At 33.7% G+C, this 18,587-nt stretch overlaps 1 pseudogene; it reads left to right on the top strand.

Annotated features, from left to right (window-relative positions):
• Window positions 1–7,163: 7,163 nt before the first annotated feature.
• Window positions 7,164–7,999, top strand: LOC149183143 (pathogenesis-related 5 protein Cup a 3 pseudogene; annotated as a pseudogene).
• The last annotated feature ends 10,588 nt before the right edge of the window (window positions 8,000–18,587 follow it).

Genomic DNA, 18,587 nt, shown 5'->3' with positions numbered 1-18,587 from the left:
CAAATCGTGCGCTATTTCAGGGTGCCTGAAATATTGCACCTTGAGCATCTTTATTTTCGACCCTTCTTTGATATTAAACATAGATTTCACATGTTCTTTTGTAACCCTTCTACTTTCTTCAACCCATTTATCGAGACCCGTCACTATTTCCTTTATACTCCTCATCATATCTACAAATAAATAAGTTGTTGGTCCAATATTATTGTAAATATTTCTAAGTCTTTTTTGACTCTCTGCAGGGAGCTCCAAACTCACAAAATCTTTCTTCAATTTTGAATAATGAGTTATGCACCTCTGTAACATACATTTTTGGATGTTTTTTTCCCAAGGAAGCTTATCAAGAATATCATATGGATAAGTGGTAGTTGGCGTATGGTCTTCTTCTTGAATTTCTTTACTTCGCCTACGTTTACTTCGATCAACATTTTCACCCCCTGCTTCAATATTTAATTGCATAAATATGAAAACATGTGAACATATTTATACACATGTAAAATAGACATGTACACGTATATGCACATATAATTCATTTACATGTACAAATCTGTTTGAACATATATATATATATATATATATAATTTACCAAAGTGATGAGGATAATGATTATTCGATTGAGATTCTTAACCACCTGAAGACGGTTGAGCACCATCATGCCCAAGTACATGAGTTGATTGATTTTTTTTACCACCAGGAGAATGTTGACCACCCTCACGCGACGACATAGTGAGAGATGCTTCTTAAAAAATAAAGATTATAATAAATTAATTAAGTTAAATTGACAAAAATCTATTCAATATATGTACATGTACATACGATTCTACCTATTTATCATTTAAGTAAATGTCCATAAGCATATATATGCCATACCACAATGATGTGAACGATGGCTCTCCATTGATTGCTCTGATACTCTCTTCGACCTAGTGAGAGATGCTCCTGAAATATATGGAATTTATCATAAATTAATAAAGTTAAATTTAAAAAAAATCAATATGTATGTACATATGATTCTATAAATATCATTTAATAACTTGCACATAAACATATATATACCATGATCATGATGTAACAAATGATGGCCCTCCCCCGATTCATCTGATACTCTCCTCGATCCATGACCAATATCATCGACATGCATAGAAAGTCACCCTCTAGTCAATGCATGAGACTCAATTTATGCTCAATCACGTTTACGCCTCAAAGAATTAGGTGGTAATTGCTCATGTGATGATCCATGTCCTCAATCCATATATATATATATATATATATATATATATATATATATATATATATATATATATATATATGATCTTTAAAAATACCCAAGTTACTTCATGCATATAAAAATATTTAAAATTGTTATTTAAAAAGATCAAGAATTCAGAAAATTAATAAGACAAATAAAAGTAACTATCCAAGGGTTTCTTCAAAATTATTTGCTATAAATTCTTCATTTCAAATATACTCAAGACTAAAAACACAAATGTTGAAGTGCGCATTTTGAGATTTAAATACAAAATTTTCTAAAACATGTCAAATTCACCAAATTGCGCTTACATAGTGGGGGCACACTTAGTATAGTATTGAAAAAAACACATGGTCATTAAAAACACCACATTTATAACAAAAAAACACACACACATATCAAAGATATATTACAATTTCCATCAACAAATTTGGATGGAGTGCTTCTTTACACCAATTCATCTTTTACACACAAATCTTGAATTGGAATTGCCCCATACAATAGATCACTAGACATCATATTAACATTTGCACAATGTCTTATGCTAAATGATTGAAATAGACTAGAAATATTTTTTGCTTCCCCATCTATTTGTTTTAACTTCCGCTTTTTGATTTCGTACATGCCTTTCATCTGGTTGCACACACATTCAAAATTGGTGAAGACTACAATTCAATTATATCCATAGTCCCTAGTTGTTCCTAAGCCTTCTATCAGTGTAATGTAATATGCTTCATTGTTTGTTGTCCTTCTAGGTACATTCCTTTTTCTTTCGAGGAATTTGTTCGTCGCAATATTGTATAGCACATAAGTAATCACAACTAGTCCTAGATTGGGATAACAAGCAACTTCTATGCATAATGTCCATTTTTCAACCATGTTTAATGGGTTTTCTGATCCCTGTAAAAAACAACATCAATAAAATGAATAACATATTTATTTTTTACAAATTCCTTAGATTATGGGAGAATTATGAAAAATAAATATATATTGTGATGGAATGATGGAATATTACAGGATCTATTGTGATGAACTGCCCCAGTAGAATAATAATGGCAGTTTACAAATCAATTCAATTGGGAAAATGTCTTAACAAATGTTCTCATGTTGGAATGCATAAGAATAACATTCAAACACATGCTACACTACATTGATTTTAGATGACGAGAAAATATTTTTCATTATAAAAAATTAATGTAATTTTAAACCCAAGCTAGGGCCCCTAATCCTCTAATAGTTACTCCCATGACTCTCCATATACATAAGACTAAAATAATTATTAGCACTTCAATGCCTAATGATATTCCTTCACTATTCAATGAATCTTTTACTTATCATGAGAATACCAATCCTTGAAATTAGATATATATTGTCATGTTTATCAAGTTTGGACTATACTATACCGAAGGTTAACCTATCAATGGATATTTTCCATCATGTTATGTATGATTTTGTTGCATAAATTGCCACATTTAAAAAGTTTATACCCACATTCAAATCAATAAATAACTAATTTGTAAGGGATTTCACCTTCTATATAAGTCATTCAATGTCTTTCTATGAGGAAATAAGGGTTGATTGTTGATCATTCCATTAAGTACATTGACATCCATAAATCCTATATTTATCTTCAATATTAAGATTAAAAAAACATTACAATTTTCATCTTCCATATAAGTCATTCAATGTTTTTTCTATGAGGCAATAAGGGTTGATTTTTTATCATGCCACTAAGTACACTGAAATCCATAAATCCTATATTTATATTCAATATTAAGATAAAAAAAAACATTACGTTTTTCATATGCATAAGATCATTGGTTTGCTTGCCTAAATCCATCGATTAAAATATCAACCAAGATTTATACATATTGGATGTTATTCCCGGATAGGACAAATAAATAAGGCAACAATGTGAACTAGAGAGTTATTATGGCTTATCACTTAAATATCCAATTATGTCACTTCATGCTAGTGATCCTACCACTTAAATATCACTGATCACTTATGGCTTATCACTTAAATAAATATAATAAAATAGAGGAAAAGAGGTGAATATAAATCACTTATCACTTATCTATTGAATATCTGAAGGGGAAAAGAGGTGAATATATCATTTTAAAAGAGGCGAATATATATAATATTAATTGAATTAGATCGTTGATAGAGTTGAAATCAATAAGAAACAAACCTTATGATTTATAATAATTTGGAGTAGCATGATGCAACCTATATATAGTTTTTCTACTTAGAGGTTCAAGATAAATCACGAGTTCTTCCACTGATATTAGTTGATGCCAAGACTTTTTAACTAATTTAAATAAAACCAAATTTCTTAAAAAAATGTATTTATAATTTTAACATTGAAAGGAAAACTAATTGACGCTATTTTAATAATATAGAAAAACTCAAATATAAAATCTAATTCATTCTAGTTTGTAAGGGCAATTTAAAAAAATCGAAGCAACTTTACCAATTGAACTTTATAATTGAGACTATTTTATAATTGACCTTTTCTTGGTTTCTCTTGCTTAGCATTTCTTGTTTCTCATGGAGTGTAATGCAAGTCTTGTCTTATCCTATGTCCATACATCAACTTGCTATGTTGTCTAATATGTATTTTTTTTGGGTTGTAACTACTAACAATTGTCATTATTACTTGATTAATTCAAGCACACCTCACACCTTTTATAAAATCTATGTTGCAATCGGAGACAGGTCAATTTTTCAAAATTGATTTGCTATTATTTGAATTATTTGTGTAACCAATGTAATGTCTAAGTGCTGCAATCCATCCCTTTTCTGCAGAACCTTAATACATCAAGAGTTTTATGCTTCTATTTACCACTTTGATTTGATTCTTGTTTATATATAATTATATTTATGAAAACATTAATATATAAGCATTATATATATTAATATGAACCGTTTCTCTCTGCGAAATTAATATGAACAATTTATGTTTTATTAATATAAACTATTTTTAATATAAGAGTTTTCATAAACAGAAGGTTATATATATATATATAAACATTATATATATTAATATGAACATAATATATATTAATATGAACCATTTATGTTGCATTAATATGAACAATTTTTAACAGAAGAGGACCATTTTTGACAGAGACTTATTTTGGAAATCATGATGGGTTGATTAGATGGGGAAAGAAGTCAAAATTCCTACTTCTAGTCAGCATTGAACTTCTCGGCACCGAATTCGTTCATATCTGGATTCCTCAGCATTGAACTCATCGAGAGGCCAAGGAGACCTACAAAACAAAACAAAAAATTAAACAAGTTGCAAAGAAAACTATACATCAACGTGACCTGCTAAACATCAACGTAACCTGCAAAGCATCAACCTGGTAAACATCAACCTGAACTGGTATATTCATAGTGTGTCGATGTCCTTGGCGTCGAACTCCTCCAGCACTGAGCAGACCTGCAAAGCAAAACAAAAAAATGAAACAATGTGTAGAGAAAACTATACATCAACATGAGCTGCTAAACATCAACATAACATGCAAAACATCAACCTAAGCAGTTCAAAGTGCGTCGAACTATTCGGCGTCAAACTCGTCCAACACCGAACTCATACAACATTCAACACTGCGCAAACAACATTCAGCGAAGAAAAACACAGCACTGTGGAGACAGTGTTCATGCGAAGAGAAACACAATGAAACTTTGATACGAGCTCGCAGCGCAGATACATATAAACAATTTTTCGGTCTAAAAAATAAATTGGCTGAAAAAATGTCTCATCGGATTTTCCCCCAACCGGCCAAGGATGCGTTACAGGTTTTCGTTAACTTTAACATTCAAATTTGTGGCCGAACACTATCTTTAATTGTTCAGCCAAAAAAATACTTCGGCCAAAGAAAAGTGACTAATTCGGCCAAAAAAGCGCGATGATGAATTTTCTATTGTCAATTCTCACAAAAGTATAGCCCAACTTCACTTTTCCTCTCTGGTCACCCTGTTCGTATTCCAGGCAATCAATATATTTCGTAAAGAGCAATTATTTTTCTCTTGAAAAGAAAAAAATAAAAAATAAAAAATAACAAGAAATCGTTTAAGTCATTAAGAAACTGTTCAGCAAGAAACAATCCTAACTATTAGTTTTTTCTTAACTATTAATTAAGAAACTGTTCAGCAAGAAACAATCCTAACTATTAGTTTTTTCTTAACTATTAATTATTAATCTAGCGGTCTAAAAAATTTCAATCGTCTAACATTTCATTCAACGCCTTACAACCTAAAATTTAACTAAATTATAACTTTATTTTAAATTAGTATTATTATTAAAACAATTAATGAGAAAATTCTTTGATTTGTAACTAATATTTAAAATATTTTCAAGTATTTAGTGGAAATTAAATCCCTAGCATACATTTAATAAAATTATTGATATATAAATTAAAATTCTAAAAACTCTTTTGCAAAATAAACAGTAATCACATGCTAATTTGAAAATGTATAAAACAAAATTCCTACCAATTATAAGAACATGAAAAATTATTACAAACATTGCAGGGAAACTTAGTCCTTGCTACTCAAGTTAGAAATGGTGCTTTAGGACAATTACATAAAAAATTATAATTTACATTGGGCAATGTTAACTTAATAGTGCACTTTCAAACTGAATCCTATATGCTTGTTTTTTAAGGAACTTATATATTGAAATGTGAATTGGATAAATTAATTGTTTGCTCACACACAAGGACTTGGATAAATTTGGTGGGTTGTAATCACTAGCATGCCTACATATTTATCTTTTCACTCCTACATAAATACCGAGAATAACATAAACCACATTACAAATATTAATGTGGTTGATATAGCCGAAGGCTTCATTTGTATCTACCATTGATAAATATATAACAAAAGAAACTATTGCAACAAAATATGATTATTAACTTTGATTTTACTTAACTCTTAAGAATCCAAGTCTTGATAAAAAGCAGAAGTGTTGAAGAGTTTATATCCTTTACAACAAAGATATAAGACAATTTTCCCAAAATTAGGTATTCTTTGAAAATCCCTAGGAGATTTGTGGACTAAGCATATGTTAAGCATATTCCCTTGAGAATCAATCTAAGCCATCAATTAGAAAAAAAAAAAGGTCAACAGAGTCCTCATGCACCTTAAGTTAAAATAAGAAGCCTTGGACTCATAATAATAAGAAATAACTTATGGTAAACATATTTATTTACATTTTATTCCTACTCTTTTTTAATGCAGAGACTTATCTAAATTATGACGGTAAATCACACGCCATTTTCAAAATTTTTATTTTTAAATAGTTATAAATATTGCAATCATATCCATAAATTATAGCCTAAAATATATAAAACAATTATCTATATAAAATATACTAATATTGCAATAAATTTTTAGTTATAATCCAATTAGATATTAAAAAAATTGCAATAATATTAAAAAACCAATATTTATTTTTCCATATTTCAAATATCAAATTAATAATGAGTCAAATAAATATTTAGAATCTTACCTTCGAAAGTACCAATAACTTGGAAAGTAAATTTGTGCATATGCGGTTCTCATGCCAAAAAAAGGTATGTTCAGCTTGGCGGAGGCCCCGTGGGTCACGCCATTAACTGTCAAAAGATATCCGTCATTCACGGTAAATCGACAGAGTTTGTTGACTTTGGTTCAAGGTCACACACTTTGATTAAGCAACTCCGGTCGTACCATTTGAAAATTGGAAAGAAAGAAAGAAAATCTGTGGAGCCAAAGACGCGTGAAATGGTCAATGACAGCCCGCAGCGACCGGTAATTAAAACGCGTGAGCCGGCGGGGACTCGTGAGTCTTGCGATTATGTAGGACTATTGCTCGTTGCTGCGCACACATTATGAGCACCCTCATAATATGGGTTCTGCGGCCGAAAGTTTTGAGCACAGCCATGGCCAAAGCACAGGGAATTTTGCTCGCGTTCGTGTCAGCATTAGTCCTTGCAGGGGCCGGAGGTGCGATATTCGAGATTCAGAACAACTGCCCATTCACGGTTTGGGCAGCGGGTTTACCAGGCGGTGGGAAACGGCTGGACAGAGGGCAGTCGTGGAGGCTTCAAGTCGCCACGGGTACAGCAAGGTTTTGGGGACGCACCCGGTGTTCCTTTAATGGCAATGGCAGCAGCAGCTGCAATACTGGGGACTGTGGGGGTCTACTAAACTGTCAAGCCTCTGTAAAACCCCCTGCGACGATGGCCGAGTTCTCTGTCAGTCAAAACAACCTTGACTTTTATGACATCTCTGTCGTGGATGGATTCAACCTGCCAGTGTCGATCATACCCTCCAACTCTTCGTGCCACGCAATCGCCTGCAGCAGCAATATAAGTGCCATCTGCGCCGTTAAATTGAGGGTTTCGGTCGGAGGCGGTAGCACCTGCACCAGTTTTAATACATCGCAATATTGCTTTAGAGGGCAATATTCAAACAATTGCAGTGCGACTAATTATTCGAAGATTTTGAAGCGCCAATGTCGCCAGGCAGCGGACGACGCCACGAGCACGTTCAGTTGCTCCGGAAGCAATGACTTTACGATCCTTTTCTGCGGCAAAAACGCCAAATTCCTTCAAAGTCAACTTTCTAGTGGAGGTCAGCTCTCTAATCTACCGTGTGATTACGTCAGAATCGTATTGTGGATTTTGGAATTTCATCAAGCATATTGTGCATTGCTTCGTTAAACTGCTGCACATAATGTTTATTTTTATGGCTTTTCAATTCATTTCCTCCACATCCTAGATGGGTGCTAATGGATTCCATTATTGGGTATAAATGCACACTCTTATTATTCACCGAGGTCATTTGGTATTTACTCTGCTTCTTCAGGAAATTACCTATTAAGCGTTCACTCTGCTTATTTAGCGACGAAACATAATATTTTCAACGTATTTAGAGTCAGGGAAATATTATTTAGCAGTTGGGATCTATTATTTAAAAACAAATAGTGTCTTATCTTTTTATATTTTTGAAGTTTTTGAATGGAGTATGTAAAAAAAAAAAATTGATTAAATTTTGATTTTTGTTATTTAAAAAGTTTTTTGTTTTTTTTTTTCCTAATTTAAACTGGTTATTTTATTATATAAATGAATCTGATTTGAAATAGTAAAAAATTAAATTCAATATTTAGATTGTAGATAATTTACAATTCAAATTTGTGATACTAACTAATTTCTATGAATTTCTAAACAAATTAAATTTAAAAATATGCCAAGAGTTCTAAAATATATAACAAAGAGACTACAACTATAATAGATATTTGTAGAGGACACAATAATAGTTAAGATATTCTTACACTCCAATTATAACAAGGGCCATGTAATGGCATGTCACTGCTTATATGTATACATGACTTATGTATAATCAATATATTTAATTGAAAATGATATATATAAATATAAAATTATTTGAAAAAAAGCCTCCTTTGAAAATTTATTTCCAAAAAAACCCTTATTTCAACTCTTATTTAAAAAAAAATATATTATTATTTAAAATACTTTATAAATATAATTTTTATTCCCTAACAATTTTTTTAAAATATCTATCTATATATATATAGCAGATCTCCTAGACAAAATTTCTTCTCGGACTATCTTCAAAAAGGCGAACACAATAGATTACTAAGTTAAGACACCAATTTCCCAAGAACCAGTAGAGATGCAAGATAAATGAAGTTGGAAGAAGGTAGAGAAAAAAAAAAGTTATAGCACCAATCTCGCCAAGAAAGACGAGGAGCCAGATAATTAAAAACTAAGAAAATTGTAGGTCCGATAGACCAATTAGGTCTCAGTGGACGTTAACCACCATCATCATCATCATATATATAAATAATTAATTTCATTTTATTTTCATTAACTTCAATTTTTATTTTCATAAACTATTTTTATATAAAATAGTATTATAAGATAAAAATAAAATAATTGTTAACGAAAATATTTCGTACCAACTAAATTCATATATTGAAACCAACATAGTGTTCGTATGTTGATTCACTTAAATTGGTTCCATTCAACGTCGTGTTAATTTAAAACTGACTGGCATTGGCAGGGTGTTTCTGGGAGGTTTATCTCCTTAAGATCCCAATATAATCACATGGAGCTAGTAAATCATTGGATAATAGCTCCGCTGGAGAGCCAATAGGTCCACAATCCCCGTGAGAAGGAACAACTATATTGTATTTAGCACGAATTTTTATATTTCATAAGATTTAAAGCCTTATTTAAAAACTCGTGGGCACATATTTCATCAAATTTTGTATTCTTCATCTTTTTAGTCAATACTCAACAAAATAATCAAAATTCCACAAAGTTATGAAGATGAAAATAGAAATTAAGCTGTTCCATCGATATTATTTTCACCATTACAACCAAAATTCCACAAAGTTGTGAATATGAAAATAGAAATTAAGCTGGTCCATCGATATTAATATCACCATTACTGCATTAGGATTTGATCGTTCTGCACGGAAATTTATGAAATGATGTCTTTTGTATTGTACCTACGGCTCGTTTCGGTGGAGCATACATTGAACTTACATTTTATTTATAAGGTAGGTGCAGGGATTGAACTGAATATTATTCAGGCCATTTTATTCATGAGACCATGGATAAATTGGTTGTTCCATATAATGTTAACAGAAAGTAATGGTAGCTCATCTAATGAGCCGCTCAGGTTTTGAAGTAGGTCATCATTGTTTTCAAAGAAGCGCACAAGGGTGAGCAGAGGTAAAACTCGTGGGCACAGATTTCCAACCCATAAGAGATTTAAAAAACTTGTTCCAAGGTCCTTGTGAATTTTTTTCGACATGGGAAAATTTAAGAAAAATCCAAAGTTAATATTATAAAACAAAAAAAACAATTGTTTACGGCATTAGTGTCACTTGATTTAGGAGAAGCATTAGTGTTTATATCACAATGTAAGTGCCTTTCCATATCAGTCAGTCTAGATTCAAGAATATCTATGAATATCTATGGTAACATGTTGGTTCCGTTGGTTCTCCAACATTTTTTTGATGTCTTCTAAAGACACAAATACGTTATGTCTTTCCACAGGTTTGTCTTTTAATAACAGACCAAACAAAGTCCTTATCTGCCAATGAAGAGAAATATAATTGAGATATTATTGTTTATATCCCGTAGTATAACCAGGATCTAAAACACAGCGAGAGACCTCATCCAGAATATCAGAGTTAAAGTAGGATTGTCTTTTCGCTCCCACCTGAGTTTCTAATTTCTTGATTTCTCATTGTGTTTATGGGGTACGTTAAATCCCAGGAAAAGATTGAGCACTTCATTGACCTTGTGGGTTGTTTCCACCAACACCCATTCAGTGTCACGTGAATTTTCAAGCAGCACAACAGAAAAGAGGGCATTAGACTTCAAAAAATTAAAACAACCATGACCTAGACCTAGAAAGTGATTGGAGTAAAACCTAAATCAAACACTACTAGAAAACAAACCCAACAAGATATCAGTGCCATCGCAATGAAAGATAGACCAGACTATACCACACTATGGAACTCCTACTCAACCGCCCGAGGATTGACTCCACTCGCTATAGAACCTACTTAAACCTAAAAAAATTAGTGAGACAACAAGTCACAAACCCAATGGTGTACCAGAAATTCGATAATTGCACTAAAATAAGTTAAACTAGAAGAGAAAAAGTGTGTTTTCCCGGACAACAAACTCGACATAAAAGACCCCTTTCCTTGAACAATACTTCTCGCAAATTTATTTTCCCAAGCCCAAACCCAAGACCCAAAATGTACATAGACACTACGACAACAATTAGAGAGATAGGGACTAAACTAGCACAACCTGCAACAATATAAAATATTACAAGGTAAACCAGAAGATCAATAACAACATTAATTTGCAACCACAATTTAAAACGTGTGCTGAACTCCACAACCATTTGTCGAAGCCAACAGCTAATTTTCCTCTCGCCAACTAAATTTCTACACCCGCCTCCACTTTTCCGACATCCACTACAAATTATGTCCCTCAACCTTATTATTAGGCATCCACACTCACGGTCTACCAAACCCCAGTTTCAACAGCAAATTCCCCTTCTCCCAGCCTAAACTAGCCAACTCCCTCCACTTCTCCAGCTCCAAGCAAAAAGTATTCCTCTCAGACCACATGTCAAGTACGAAAATAAACCAAAATAGTAAAACGCAAGAGCCAATCTAAAAAGCAGAAAACAAAGAGGTCGACTCCTCAACCTCACACCTACAACTACCTTCAACCCTCACCACCAAAATCTATAAACAATTCATCATTCCTGAGCCCGTATTTAATGCCAACTAGGTAGTTGCATGCTTACAATGAGTGGCGTTTTTCGATGTAATGCTCATCAAGTGGACAAGGTAGCGAGATCGTCTCCCATTTTAAAATGTAAATTATAAATATTTCGAAAACATAAATTCAATGTTTCACCTCGTCAACTCATTTAAATGATATCGTAGTTTATTCTTTCGATTTAAACTTTTATTCATAAATATTTAATTTATTTTTATCTTTTTAAAATAAATAAATAAATGATTTATATATATATATATATATATGAGAACACTCTGAAAACATAAATTTTTATTTTTATTTTTATTTTTATTTTATTTAAAAGTTAAATAAAATTATGGTTTATCTTTTCAATTTAATATTTTATTTTTAAGTATTTAAAATAATAATTTATATATGATAATACTAAATAATTTAGGTTAATAAAAATTATTTAATTTTTTATTAGGGAAACCATTCCAAACTTAAAAGTTCATTTTCTATAGAAAGACATAAGATAAAAGACTATTAAGATAACAAAGATTGAAAAGTGGGTCTATCTGACTTTGAAAGTGAGTAGTAAGAATTGGAAACTAGTTAACCAAAGACGATAGTTGCTGCAACCTCTAGATGGGATGCCTCCAGGTAGGTTTGGGATGCCAAGGTGTTTTTCAATGTGTTCCATCTTTTATTTTTTCAATTTAATATTTTATTGTTAAGCATTAATAATAATAATAATAATTGGATTTCCTTCTAAACATTAGAGTACATGATAATATTTAAAACTTAGGTTAATCTTTTATTCGAGAGACCATACCAAAGTCAAAAGTTCACTCTCCATAGAGAGGTATAAGATGACAAAGTATTAAGATGACAGAGTATTAAGATAACCAATATTAAACATACAAAAGTTGAAAAGTGGGTCTATTCGACCTTAGAAGTGAATAGCACGATCTAGAAACCAATAAAATAAAGACAATAGAAACTAAGAGGAAGGATCAGAATATGTGGCTGCAGCCTTGATGGGATCTTTTTAGTCACCTGGGATGCCTCCAACTAGGTGTGGTATGCCAAGGTGTTGTTCAATGTGTTCAATCTTTTGATCCAGGTCCTTCATATGGTGATGTAGATGCTCAATTAAATGGAGGACATTAGTCCAATGCTAGTTCCAGTCCAATAAGGTTCTTCCAAGGAGGGATTTCATGTGCCAATATAAGTCTATTATGTGCATGTACTGGTTGAAGCATCCATAAGTATGCCCAATATGGTAACCACTATGCTAACTTAGTAAACACCTCCACATCTAATATCTAATGCTTATGAGAGGTTCCTATCCCCTCAACACAGGTAAGTACCACTTGGATGGGCCTCAGATTGAGCTTGCGAAAAATGTAAAGTAGTTCCCTCCAACTAATGGTGCATATGTGTGCTTCCCCTATGGGTCCATTCTTGGTATTAAGTTGCTCCCCTGTGGATGGGGCACACTAATGAGGCATGGAGTAGAGGTTAGAAACAATTAGGTGGTATAGGGCTAAGGGAGGGGAGACGAGAGCCTTTGCAAGCTGAGGGAGTGCCACGTGGAAGAGCCATGCGTTAGAAAGATAGCAAAAAAAGTACAACAGACGATTGAAATAGCAAACAACTTCCAAGGATGAAGAAAGAGAGCCAACTAGAGAAGGAGCATGGCGAGCAAAATAGTGCCAACTAGTGAAAAGGCCCAAAGGCTAAGTCTACATAGTAGTTGCTAGAATACTGAAGAAAATAGATAAAAAAACCCATCGAAACTAACCAGAGTTAAAAGCACTAGAGGAATAAAGAAGAACAGTTGAATGAGAGAGAGAACTTGGAGTCATAATCCTAGGTAGGAGTAGTTCAATAGAGCCGCAACTAGGACCATTTTTTAGCAAGATAGATTATTTGCACCCTGCATGCAAAAAATCTTGGATGAAAAAGATGCTTGACTGCCACCTAACTTACAACAAAAAAATAACTACAGAACGAGCATAAAACTTCTTGAATTTTGGAAATAATCATTGATAATGCAGTTCCATACAACAAAGGAAGAACCAACTCCACTAAAGTGATGATTTCCAAATCCAAGTTTTCATATGTTGTTAGGCTAAGGATCTAAGGAGTGGGTCAACAGAGAACCCTAATCAAATTATCGTGAGCCATAACTTGTGACACATGTTTGTTTTAGGCTAGTCACCATTAGCGTCAAAACTATGCTTTCTCTAAAAAAGAATGCAGGGAACAATAACCATAATTTACACAAGCTAGCACTCCACAAGAGTGGAGTCTGTACAAATAGATAGATTACGCAAATTACAATCAAGTCTCGAGTGTGGGGTGCTTAGTGAATTAATGTTGCGAATGATCAACTACATGCAGATAAGTGGGATAATACAAACATATTCACTATGGGGGTGCATTGTCATGTCCCTTGGTCCTTTGACCAGGTGGGATGGTGACAACCTACCCCCCTCCCCCCTTCCCCCCACTTTTCCTCATAATGCACCCCATCTAGGGCTGAAAGGTATTTATAAATACACTACAAATACATTTCCTTAAGGGGGGAATATGGCAAGAGGTTCTAAGTGGAGAAAATTTTGGTAAGGAATGAAGGATTCCATAATTAGTGAGTAGTTCATTGATTATTTCACCTATTCATCAAACATGGGAGGGAATGATAAATAGGATGTTGATAATTAGAGAGGATACCCAATAGATAAGTGCTTCCAGTCACAAACAATTGCATACTTTGTCTACCAATATACCATTGTGGATTTTTTGTAGCATGTTCACAATGAGTTGGGAGTCTACTTCCATAAAGAGCTTGGTAAATCCTTAATATTGTGCAATTTCTAGACCTAATATAAAATCCATGAGTTCATTTGCATTGTTGTTGTTAAGGCATTGCATGCTTGAGTAAATGTAAAGAGGCATGTCGTTGTAGTCGCGAATGATGCCACCATATCCCATTAGTCTAGGGTTTCCTTTAGACACCCCCTCAAAGTTTAATTTGAGGAAGGAGGGAGGAAGGGGAGACCAAACAGATGGATTGGGTGGGGGATGGGAGGGAAAATGGAAGAGTATGATGGAGAAGGAGGGTTGAAAAGGTGCCAACTATGTAGGAGCCTATATCTTCTACCATGATACTTTCAGTCTTGGGAAGATTAGGAGAATGAAAGAATGGATTCTTTGATGTTACAAAGAATGGAATTCAAGAGAGAAACTAGGGGAATGGAAGAGCCCTTGAAAATTGTTTTGTTTCACTCTTTCCATATTTCCTATAGGAGGAAGTTGGGGGTAATTTCCATATGTAGTCGAGAATAAAGTTGGAAAAAGCTTTTTTGTCAACTTGTGATGGTATTTAAGATATTGGACGTGTCCCTGTCAAAGTGAGTAACGCGTTCTTCTAGCCTAGTCCATAAGTACGAGGAGAAATAATAACTTTTGAATTGATGTTCTAGGTTTTCGAGATGAAGAAGACAAAGTGAGCATCTAGATGGTCCTTAGTAATTATGCTTTTGAATATTGTCCCATGTTAGAGTCTTATTTTGCATCAGAAGCCATAGAAAGAAGGATATATTCGACCAAGTGTTATACTTCCAAATTTTGTTCCATAACTCATCGAGTTTTAAAGCTTGATGTCTAGCTTTAAGATTATGAGCTTCATGTATGGAAAAGGTTCCCTCCGATGTGTAGCCCCAGTGAAGTTTCTCTGGCTTGGGTGAAAAGGGGATGACCCATTTTTGGAGACTTTCCCAAAAACATTGCCATAATTCATTCTCCAACTTGGGATGTCATGCTTTTGATGGTAGCTATTGTTGCAATTGCGAGCTACTTTCAATATTTCTATAATAATCAACAAGTTTTTTTTAATCTCGAAGAAGCCATCTACAATAGCATCATATCTAGTTGTTTTTTGTCACAAAGTTTAGGAATTTGTTTCCATGAGTCTTCCCAAATAAAGCAATGTGACTATCTTAGACTTCCTAGAAGTAGCGTTGTTGAATTACTTGTATAGCGTTTTTGGTAAGAGACCACATGGAAGAACCAAGGGCGATGTTGTGCATCTGTATGAGGTGTTATGAAGGAAAAATGGGGAGCATATTTGCAGTTCTAGATGCTTTTCCATAGGCCCAAACCTCCTTGTATCCATCTCCACTATACTTTTTCTTCCAATAATATTGTCATGATCACGGGGTCATGTAGCCAAGTCCTCATTTTAGCTTCAACTTATAGATTTGATCCCATGCCATTAAGGCCCATTTATTTTCCAAATGGGATCCATTGTAGAGGAAGGTGTTTTGGATACATTATAGCTCTTGCGGGATCGAGGTTGGAGCTATAAGTACCAAACATAAATAGGTGAGTAAGGCTTGAAGCACTAATTTTAATAGAACCAATCCTCCAACAACATTGAGGGAGTGGAAGGCCCAACCCACCATTTTTTTCATTCTATTTAGACAATAACTCCACCCATAAGCTTGATTTAAGGGAGCCAACAACTAATATAGCACCAAAGTATTTTCAGGGGAGCTTACATTTTTGAAAACTTAAAATTATAGCAATATTTCTATCCACTACAATTGGGGTATTGAAGAAGAAAACTTAGATTTGATCTTATTGATTTCTATACCAAAGGTGAGAGAGAAATGTTCCAACATTTGTGTAAATTCTCGTGCTTCGGGAACTACTGGGGTACCCATACCCATAGTATCATAAATGAATTGTTGATGAGTTAATGGAAGGTTATTGTAAAACAAGCATAGGATCTTATGTTTGTTATTTAAAATTGCCACTTTGAGGGATCTCTAACGCTTCTACTGCAAGAATGAAGAGGAAATGGAAAAGTGGATTTCCTTACTGAATACCATGGGAGGATGTAAAAAGGTAATAGAAGATCCATTGACTAGATTGGAGAAGGAAGCATATGAAAGAAGGTTGTTGATCCATTCTATCCAATGATCTGTAAAGACAAAATCTTTGAGGATGTTGCACATGTACTACTAGTTTAACTTGTCAAAAGATTTCAAGAGGTCTAGTTTAAGCAACATGCGAGGTTTCTTTGTGATTTTCAAAGAGTATATGGCCTCATGAGCCACTCTAATACCATCCAATATTTGGAAACCTTCAATAAAGCTTATTTTCTTTTATGACATGAGTTTTGGGAGAGGACGTTTGAGTATATTAGATATGATTTTAGTAATGATGTTATAGAGAACATTACATACGGTAATGAGCCTATATCCCTTGGGATCATCTAATTTATCTTTTCTTGGCACTGGAGTGAGGAAGGTAGTGTAAAGAGCTTTGATGATGGATTGAGAGAGTTAGGATTCCTCAACCACATGTCATAAATCATGTCCAATTATGGGCCAACATGCCTAGAAGAATTCAATGGTGAAGCTATTCGGTCTGGGTGCTTTATTTCTTTTATCATTTCTCACACTTCTTCGACGTAAATTCTCTAAGCAGAGCCTCGTTCTACTCTAGATTGATCAGAAGGGGGATATACGTGGTGATTTGTGTAATTGCCTAAATTATCATTAATGGGATTAGTGAGGATGTTTTGGTAAAAAAAGAATAAGCTCTTGAGAGATCTCTTGATGATTCAAAAAAATTTCTCTAGCAGAATTTTAATGGAGGATTTGCATTTGTGGTGGCAATACTAAAGCGTGGATTTGTGAGAAAAGGTGGTTTTCTTTTCCCCCTCTTTAAGTCGTCAGACTTGGGATTTTTTCTACCATAAAAATTATTCCTACTTTCGTTGTTCCTCCGGATCAGTGATATTGGAAGCCTCTTCTTTGATTAATGCTTTCTTCCATATATGACGACTTCCTACTACATTGCTTTCATCTTTTGTTCCAACCTGCGCTTTTCTTCCAAAATGTTGCCGAATTTGGTTCTGTTCCAGCCTTTAAGGCATCATTTTTTGTGTTTGAGTTTCTGATGGAGTTTTTACATTAATCATCCTCCCAAGGCATCATATTCTCCCCACCATTTCTTTTTGTTGGATTGAAAGTTTGGATGGGGTAGGCATCACTTTTCAAAACAAAAAGGCTTGTTATGGGGTTGAGACTTCAGGTTTATGTTTAAACATATGGGCCAGTGATCTGAACCATGACTGGGAAGAATGAATGCCTCCAAGATAATGTCCCATGTCATTATGGGTTCCATGACTAAGAAACAATCCAATTTTCAAAGGCACTTGTTGCGTCTCCCCTCATCAGTTATTCCAGGTGAAGATACCATTATTGGTATCCAGATCAACAATTTAAGAGGATGAAATTATCTCCTAAAAGAGGATAGAGTCTACATCTAGTTGCCTTATACCTTTTCATTCCTCTTCTAATTATTTGATAAGGTTAAAATCTCCACCAAGGATCTAGGGGGAAGGGGAGAGGAGATTGTGTGTGTCAATGATGGAATGAAGGAAGAGGAGTTTGTCCTTTGGAGAGGTTGGACAATAAAATTTTTAAAGGTAACAGGTTTCAGCTAATCCAATGAGTTGAAATTGAATAGTGATGATGCAGAAGGAAGAAAACATGTTTAGAACATGTATGTCTTGGGTGCTCCATATAATAGCAAGGCTTCCAAAGAGGCATTATGCGTCGATAGTGATCACGTTACAATCACTTGCCTATTTGCTTATGAGATTGGTGATTGTCTCATTGGAAGTTTTAGTTTCACTTGTCCATTGCTTATGTGATTGGTGATTGTCTCATTGGAAGTTTTAGTTTCCTCAAAACTGCCCTTTTTCTTTAAAAAAGCCTCTGCTTTCCTTTGCAATTTAGGCCATTCCATGAAATAATCTTCATGTTAGAGGTATTCTAAAAACATAGGAAACATGTTAGAGGTATTCTAAAAACAGAGAAAACATGTTGTGAATAGTTCTAATATCTCGAAAGTGTATAGAATTATTTAATAGCTTTTGGGATAAGTGATATATTATTTACCTCTTGCATGTAGACGAATTGTTTTGTACGGGGATTAGTCCTCATAAAATCATTGGTTGAAAT

This window comes from Pinus tabuliformis, chromosome 3_2 (genome assembly GCF_031772625.1).
Source record: "Pinus tabuliformis cultivar Carrire ecotype Pingquan chromosome 3_2, CPIR1, whole genome shotgun sequence".
NCBI classification, from domain to species: Eukaryota; Viridiplantae; Streptophyta; class Pinopsida; order Pinales; family Pinaceae; genus Pinus; species Pinus tabuliformis.
This window is presented reverse-complemented; position numbering and strand designations above follow the sequence as displayed.